We start from the raw sequence: 8144 nt of genomic DNA on the forward strand, positions 1-8144 counted from the left end.
AAATCATTCACTTATAAAGTGATTATTATACAGTTGGATTAATATTTATTGCTATATATGTTTTTATAATTTTTTTGGTATTTGTTGTTTCTTTTTGGTCTTTCCTTCTTTTTCTGCCTTTTGTGATTTTACTTGAACATTTTATATTGTTTCGTTTTCCCTCCTTTCTTAGTATATCAATTATACTCCTTTAAAAGTTATTTTAGCGGAGACTTCCCTGGTGGCTCAGATGGTAAAGCGTCTGCCTACTATGCGGGAGACCCGGGTTCAGTTCCTGGGTCAGGAAGATCTCCTGGAGAAGGAAATGGCCATCCAGTCCATTATTCTTGCTTGGAAAATCCCATGGACGGAGGAGCCTGCTCCAGTCCATGGGTTCTCAAAGCGTCGGACACGACTGAGCGACTTCACTCACTCACTCACTCACTCAAGTCTACTGTATACATTTGCAGCTAACCTGATCTGATTTCAAATAACATTATGCTGCTTCATGGATAGGAGTAGATGCTACACTCTCTGCCATTCCTTATAACGTTGGTGTCATTTCACTTATCTGTAGGCTATAAATCATCCAATATGTTGCTCTTTGTTGATTATATTGAAGAAACAATAGATCTATTAGATCAGTGAAGAACATGAAAAAATGAAAAATTTTGTTTTGCCTTCATCTGTTCCTTCTCTAACCATCTTTTTTATTCAAATATACTTTTTAAAAAGTATATTTGAATTTCTGACCATGTCATTTCCCTTCTTTCTGAAAAACTTTAGGCATTTCTTGAAAGACAATTTTCCTGGGAGCAAATTCCTTCAGGTTTTTTTTTGTCTGAAAAGGTCTACATTTCTCTGTTATTTTAAAAACAATTTATCTAGGTGAAATTCACACAGCATAAAGTTAACCGTTTTACAGTGAACAATTCAGTGGCATTTAACATCTTCAAAATGTGCAACTACCACCTCTGATTAGTTCCAAAACATTCTGATAACTCCATGGAGAAAATACAATCCCATACCATTCCCTCCTCCCCCCTGGCAACCACCAGTCTGCATTCTAACTCTATGGATTTACCTACTCTGGATATCTCATATACATAGAATCACACACTATATGACTTTTTGTGTCTGATCTTTGTAAGTTAGCATAATGGTTTTGAGGTGCATCCCTGTTGTAGTCTATGTCTGCACGTCATTCTTTTTTCTGGCTGAGTAATATTCTACTGTATGTATGTGCCACAATTTGTATATCCATTCTTCATTCTTAGATGCTCGGGCTGTTCCCATGTTTTGGCTAATGTCAGTAGCACTGCTGTGAACACACATGTACTTGCATTTGTTCAATATCTATTTTCAATTCTTTCGTGTACATGCCAGGAGTGAAATTGCTGAGTCATACGGTATGTGACCACCACACTGTTTTATATGGCAGATGCACCATTTCACATTGTCCGTAATGTACCAGTTCAGTTTCTCTACATTATCTCCAACACTTGCTATTTTGAACTTAAAAATGTTACAGCCATCCTAATAGTCGTGAGGTGGTATCTCACTGTGATTTTAATTTGCATTTCCTTAATAACTAATGACATTGAGGAGCTTTCCATGTGCTTGGAGACCATTTGTATATTGTCTTTGAAGAAATGTTTATTCAAGTCACTTGCTCATTTTTAAATTGGCTGGTATGCTTGTTTTTGAATTTTAGGAGATCTTTATATATTCTGGAAATGAAACGTTTATCATATATGGATTTGCAAATATTTTTTCCCCTTTTGTGGTGTGTCTTTTCACTCCCTTCATACGTCTTCTTCTATAAGCAGACGGGTCATAGTTTAATAGTCCCATTGATCTGTGTTTTCTTTTGTTGATGCTCTTGGTGTCGTATCCAAGACATCACACTAAATCCAATGTCATGCAGATTTTCCGTTAATGTTTTCTTCGAAGAGTTCTGTAGTTTTAGCTCTTACACTTAGTTCTTCAATCTATTTTGAGTTAATGCTTGTATATGGTGTAAGGCAAAGGTGCACTTCATCCTTTTGCACGTGGATATCTATTTTTCCCAGCACCATTTTCTGGGAAGATACCACCCTTTCCCCATTGGATGGCCTTGGCACCTTTGCTAAAAATCAGTTAACCATAGACGTATACCTGGAATCTCAGTTCTAGTACACTGGTCTATGTGTCTGTCCTTATGCTGGTGCGAGTCGTATTTTGCAGTAAGTTTTGAAATTGAGCCGTAGGAGACTACAGTTTTACTCTTCTGTTTCAGGATTGTTTTAGCTATTTTGGGTCCCTTGAGCTTCCATATAAGTTTTAGAATTTATTTTCCCATTTCCGCAAAAATACTATTGGGATTTTGATAGGGGTTCATTGCAATGAATCTCTGCACCGCATTTGGTAGGACTGTCATTTTAACAGTATTAAGCCTTCCAATCCAAGAACACAGGACATCTTTCCATTTATTACGGTCTTCTTTGATTTCTTTCAGCAAGATTTTGCAGTTTTCAGTGTAAAAGCCTTACACCTCCTTGCATAAATTTATTCCTAAATATGTTATTCTTTGGGATGCAGTTGAAAATTGAATTATTTCCTTTTCAGATTATTGTTAGTGTCCCCTTCACTTTGAAAGGATAATTTCACTAAATACAGAATTCTAGGTTAGTGGGTTTTTTTTTTTTTTCCAATGCTTTAAATATTTTACTGCACTTTTTTCTTGCTTGCCTGATTTCTGAAGGGAAGTCAGATGTAAATATTATCCTTATCCCTCTATAGGTAAGATGGGTTTTTTTTTCTCTTGACTTTTAAGATCCCGTCTCTTCCTTTGGCTTTCTGTGATTTGTATGTGATGTGCCAGGCATACAATTTTTGGCATTTCTCTTGGTTGATGTTGCTGGGCTTCCTGGATCTGTGGTTTGGTGGCTACCATTAATTTTGAAAATTCTTATCCATTATTATTTCAAATGTTTCTTTTTCCCACCTCTTTCCTTCTCCTTCTGATGGTCTAATTGCACAAATGTTAAATCTTTGGGAACTGTCCCACAGTTACTGGATGTTCTCTTTCTTTTTCCTTCTTTATCCTCTCTGCATTTCAGTTTGGGAGGTTTTCACTGGTGTGTCTTCAAGCTCGCTGAGTCTGTCCCTGGCCACGTGCCACAGTCTCCTGATGAGCCAGAAGAGGCACTCAGTTCTCTACAGTAGTTTTGATTTCTCGGGTTTCCTTTTGACTCCTTCTTAGAATTTCCGTCTCTGCTTAAATTACCTGTCTGTTCTTGCGTGTTGTTCATTTTATCCCACTCGAACCATCATCCTATTTGTCGTTATTCTAAAAAAGACCCATTTGATAATTTCAAAATCTGTGCCATATTGGAGTCCGGTTCACATGCTTGCTTTGTCTTTTCAGACCTCAGGTTTTTTAAAAAGCAGATTTGTTTCGTGAGCCTCTGGCTTCGCTGGGCTTGGTTGCTGTGGGGGCTTTTTCTGGCTGTGGCGAGCAGGGGCCACTGTCTGTCTTGGTGCTCGGGCTCCCTATTGCAGCGGTTCCTCTTGTTGTGGAGCACAGGCCCTAGGGCGTGTGGGCTTCAGTAGCTGTGGTGTCTGTGGCATGTGGGAGCTTCCCGGACCGGGGATCGAACCCATGTCCCCTGCACTGGCAGGTGGCTCCCCATCTGCTGCGCCACCAGGGACGTCCCGACAGCGGTTTTTAAAGTGCCTTTTGTATGTCTTATTACTTTTGGTGGGAGCCAGGCATGTTTTGGTAACAGGAAGTGGGGTAAGTAGACCTTGAGTGCAGTGTTCTTTGCTTCTCTGGTGAGGAGCTGTGCTGTGTTTAATCCTTGCTGTAGCTGGAGGCACCATCGCTTCCATTTCCACTGAGGTCTTTGTTCTTCTTTCCCCTACTGCCATTGGATTTCCCCTGAAACTCTTAGACAGATGCTCTGCCTCATCTCTCTTAGTCGTAATCCACTCTGATTATCCTGGAGCCCTGCTGATGTGGTGGCTGGGTATGGGCAGGAGAAGCATTCTATAATCTTAGGATAAATCTTCACTTTTTAACGGGCCAGTGTCCACGGGCTGTGAACTTGACAAGAGTCCGTCAGCCTTCCTCGCCTCCCTCGTATGAGACAGGAAGAATAGCTGGGGATCGACTCACCCACCTGTCCTCTCCCCAGGTCCCTGGCTGCAACAGCGAAGTTTCCCATGAGGGCAGGTCTCTGGGCAAAGAAGAGAAAGCTCCGTGTGTGTTTCAAAATGCCGCTTCCTTTACGTGTTGCCTCCCACCGCCATGGACGCCGGGGAGGGGAGTCTTCCTGCAAGATTCACCATGAGAACCTGGTAAAACTCCTGGTGGTGAAACTGGCAGAAGACCTGGCCCCCCAGTGGCTTTCAGCTCTTAAGCTGGTCCACGTGCCAGTGATTAGAGAGCCAGGTCTCTTTCTTGCGTGATGGTTTGCCCTCTGATCTTAATCTCTGGTCATCCTAAGAAAAGTTGTTGATTTTTTCAGCTTTTTCCTTGTGAGTATGGGAGTGATGTCTGCAAGCTATTTACGTGTCAAAGTAAAAGTCAGCATTGTGAGTCTAGATGTTTTGTTTGTCTTGTTTTTTTCCCCATATAACTGTCTTCTTCTTGGGTTACTTTCTTTCATTCCCTTTCATTGGGTAATTTTTCTTTGTCCCTCCCTCATTATCTGTTCTTTTAGTTTTTTAACCTTTTACTTTATATGATCCCTGAATTTTTTTACTTTCTCCCTTAGCTCTCTTGTATCTACTATTTATTTGGTATATATATATGTTTCTAAACTCTTCCCTGATTGTTTTTTACTTTCATAAATTATCAGTAAGTTATTGAATAAATAGATGTTTATTTGTATACTTTTAAGTTTTGGGTTTTCAAAAAGAAAAACGTCACTGTTTTGTAAAATCATAGACCCTTTTAAACAACTTCTAGTAATATATAACTGTACAAAGAAGAAAGTGAACACACACACACATGTATAAACCTACGTGGACAGACTTAAGGCCCCACCACAAGGAGTAGTCATCATGAACATTTGGTGAACACCGTTTAGCCATCTCTCCAATGCATGTATACATAGAGAGAGACTGTGAAAATGAATGTGTGATCAAGGGAATCACACTTGACATGCTATTTAAAAAATAAAAAGTATTGAGGGTTGTTTTTAGATAAAATTTTTTACTAGAATGTTTTTGTTTCCAAAAGGCCTTTCTAAAACATAAGAAGGTTATGAAAGCAGTGAAGTATCGCTGTCCTGGCGTCATGATCGAAATTGATCTACCAAAGCGCCTACAGAACTAGCTCTAGAGAGACGTCCCCCCCACGCTCCACTGTCAGCTGTGCCGCAGCTCCTCCGTCCACCTCTGACCGAGGGCGGACACTGTACACTTTAAGAACATGAGGCAAAGGGTTGCAAAGCTAAGATTACAGATCTTGTGAGCATAACGACGTACTGTAGCTGATGGAAATGGCCTCGTGGGAAAAGCCATTGCTGACTGAAGATCTGGTGGATTCAGACTAGGTGGTGACTTTAGAGGAGATGGACAAGGATGATCACCAGGAAAGGGGCTTCAGAGGAGAAAGGCTTTGAGGCTGAAGGGTTAAGAGAAGCTCCTAGGCACACCGTGAGGAATGTCTCAAGTCATCTGCGACGAAAGACTCTGCTGTAAAAGGCAAAGCTGAAGCGAAAGGATGTGAAAACACAGCTTTTTGACCAGGCGCTTTTATTTACATCATTATTTGGCTCCTGGTTATACCTCTGTCAGAGCTGGTAATGACGTCTACACGCCTCTGCTCCCTCGTGCAGTGGAAGTAAAGAAAGACCGACCAGGAAGACGTGCTATTGATTAAGGGTTTTCTATCAAGGGGGCGTTGGCCACCAGCACTCCTGTTCAGCAGAGCCTCGAAGACGGGCAGGAGTGAAAGGGGGGAGGCTCAGTGTGCCCTGCGGGAGGCCGTGGGCACAGGGAAGCTGGAGATGGGGACATCTGGTGTGCCTGGTTTGGGGCACACTTAGCTTTTCTGCTTTGCCCTGACTTGACAGGATGGATAAAACACGCCAAAGCTGGAGTGGATCAATCCTGACTGCCTGGCCTGGTGGCTGCAGAGGCGATGGGCTGGCTTCCTGGCTGCTTGCTGCCAGACTGTGGGTCAGTATTCTGTTATCACATACGGTCTGGCTGTTGTCTCTCTGTAAGCTCAGTCCGTCCATGATTCCATGTCCGTTGTCTGTGGTCACAGTAATGACCCATCACAGCCCCTCTCCACCCGGGACTCAGCAGGTTTCAAGCAGTAAGACTCATCCGGGCTGTGAGTAAGTCCACAGGTTGGGGATTTTAGCTGGGCTTAGCCGGAGGCCTCAGCAGGGATGACTTCTTACACCAACAGGCAACTTACTCAGGAAGAAACCGAAAAGCGCTCTCATTCAAGTGGGCTTGGTGGCCTCGGCAACTGGGGTCACTCAGTCCTGCCGCACGAGCACTGCCGCGCAGGCCGGCCCAGGCGTGTTCTCCGCGGGGCTGCTCAGGGCTGTGTGCGCGTGTGCGGCTGCGCTGACAGCCAGAGCAGGTCCAGGCCGGGGCCCGGATCAGAGGGTGGCACCCCGGAGCGCCTGGGAGACCGTGGGTGCGCGAGGACGGGGCGGGCCAGGCTGCGGGGAGCGCTTCGCCCGACTCTGCGCCCCTCCGGCCGCCCCTCCACGGCCCCTGTGCGGGGCCACAGCGTGTGCTTTGTCCGGGGAAGTGAAGCTGTCCGGGAAGACAGCCTCATTGACCGTAGTTCATTCGTTTACACGTGCGAAACGTATCGTTACTAGTTTTTAAGTGAAATCTTAGCTCATGGGCCAGAATTTATTAATTAATCAAGAAATTATTTAGAACGAGTCCATTAAACTACTTTTTGCAGTTGCCTGTGTGTTTCTTCAGAGATAATTTGGAAGTAAATGTTTTGTGACAATTCAGTGTCATACATGTCATACATGTGGTATTTATTCTCACTGTTACTGAAATCCTCTAGAAGTTTCTATATGAAGTATCCATGATTTTTTTTTGCCAACTGCACTCAGTTTCTCAGTTCTGAGCCTTTAGGTAGCAACGGTCTTACACACAGGTTATACTTTTCATTCATATTAAATCCTATTATAATAACTGTCACTGTCTCTTTATTGCCCTTAAAATGAATCATAAAGAAAGTGAGTTTGGAGTATATTTAAGTACAGCAGGTGTGTGAATTTTGTAAGAAGACGTCACGTTTTGTGTGCACAGCAATGCATGAAGTTGAATACTGAAAGGGTCCAGCTGCCTCTGTTGTGACAGTGTCAAGCAGGAAATAAACACCACGTTGGAACAAATGCCATGTTGAGAACTTTTACGAAGCTTAAACGCCTTTAACAGAAAAAGAGGTAGTCTTGTGTCAGTAGAGATACAAAAAGAAACTCCTAAATAAAAGATAGTACATAAAAAATGAGTTCTCTTTTTCTAAAGTTGATCTATTATATGATAATCCTCTGAGTGGCTTGGTTTGGAAGTATTTTCATGTATAGTATATTTTAAATAAAGTTTGTTCCTGTGCTGTTCTCAGCATAACTAATTTACATGGCCATTATTTCTAAATACATGTTTGATTGCCTAGTCATTAAACTAATATTTATGAAACGCTTAGTCTATGAAAGTATGATGCCAGGAACTCCAGTGACATCGAAGTGAAATCAGTTCAGAGTCCTGCCCTCAAGGAGATTATTGTTTAGAAAGAGAAGAAACCATGCACGTGAAGAACTGGCATTAAGATAAAAAGAGCTGCCGTCCACTCTTGGAGGAGGAGGGATAAGCTAGGGCAGAGGAGCTGGGGGGGGCAGTGATGACAAGGGTTTGGGGTGAGAATGCAAGATCAGAGAAGACCTGAGGGGAAGTGGGCCAGAAGAGACAAAGCAACCTGAGCAGCATGTGCAGAGCAAGGTCCTGAAAGGAGCCACACAGGTGAGCAGCTGGGGCAGGCGTGTGTCCAGGGCCCGGGAGAGCAGGCTCGGGTGTGGCAGGAGGGGAGGGGGGACAGGCTTGCAGAGAGCGGGGTGGGAAGGGGAGGGCTGGAGGTGCAGCTTGAGGGCAGGCCTGGTGGCCCCGTGCTGGGAGGAGTCGGGTGGCAGGGG

This window comes from Bison bison, unplaced genomic scaffold (genome assembly GCF_000754665.1).
Source record: "Bison bison bison isolate TAMUID 2011002044 unplaced genomic scaffold, Bison_UMD1.0 scf7180017864503, whole genome shotgun sequence".
Taxonomy (NCBI): Eukaryota; Metazoa; Chordata; class Mammalia; order Artiodactyla; family Bovidae; genus Bison; species Bison bison.